General features: G+C 45.8%; 1 protein-coding gene across 1 annotated transcript in view; it reads left to right on the top strand.

Annotated features, from left to right (window-relative positions):
* Positions 1-16, top strand: part of LOC144121791 (uncharacterized) — a 21,932-nt gene extending 21,916 nt beyond the window's left edge. Inside the window, exon 5 of the mRNA XM_077655189.1 lies at positions 1-16. This exon is cut by the window's left edge and continues 758 nt beyond it. The gene's annotated coding sequence lies outside the window, so the exon portion shown is untranslated.
* Positions 17-836: the final 820 nt, after the last annotated feature.

The following is an 836-nucleotide window of genomic DNA, read 5'->3' as shown; positions in this document are numbered from 1 at the left end:
ATATTAGCACCCTTGATTAGGAAATATTTTATTTACATATGTACACATGCCAAGGTTACCGGTTACATTAACATTCAAAAGTATACACGAACCTGCACATGTAAGGCCAGCCAATTAAAGAAGCACATAAGGATCTTTGAGTAACTACAGGAACTGCTCGTGGGCGACGTATAACGGTATAGCATACCCATTGACAGATGAGTTAAACCGCAATAATCTGAGACTGGCCTTGGCGCTAGTTTGGCCTAAGTACCAGAACAACACGATCGTTGCTGACAGAAATGAATGGGCATGACCACTGCCGGAGAAACTCTTCCTCTCCCAAGAAAAAGAGTTCTTTCGACAAGAAACTGATCAGCTTCCTTCGAAGACGGCCAAGTCTTGGCCACAAAGCGCGGCGGCGAAAGCCGGCGGCCAATCGACTGCGCCATAAACAAAAAAGGCCCGCAATAATTAACAAGCGAGCAAAACGGACGCTGGGGAATAGGCCGTGGTATTGATTAACTAACTAATTAATTAGATATTAATTATTTGATTGATTCATTGATTGATTGATTGATTGATTGATTGATTGATTGACTGAGAACATCTTTATTTACTGAATATTCGTAGAACATGTGGGTGGGCCGCCTAGTCCGGTATGGCCCACTGATTATTGCTGCTGCGCTGGCCTTCCCCACCAGTCAGTGCTGACGGTCAGGATCATCGCTGAGCAGAACAGCCTCCCACTGCTCCTCCGAGGGGTTTGGAATGGGGTCAACTATGAGATTAAATTGGCATGCCCGCACCATGTGGTAGAGGTTAGCTACCTCTCCACAGTGTGGGTGTCACCCCTT

This window comes from Amblyomma americanum, chromosome 2 (assembly GCF_052857255.1).
Source record: "Amblyomma americanum isolate KBUSLIRL-KWMA chromosome 2, ASM5285725v1, whole genome shotgun sequence".
NCBI classification, from domain to species: Eukaryota; Metazoa; Arthropoda; class Arachnida; order Ixodida; family Ixodidae; genus Amblyomma; species Amblyomma americanum.
Note: the sequence above shows the minus strand (reverse complement) of the source record. Positions and strands in the feature narration are given on the sequence as shown.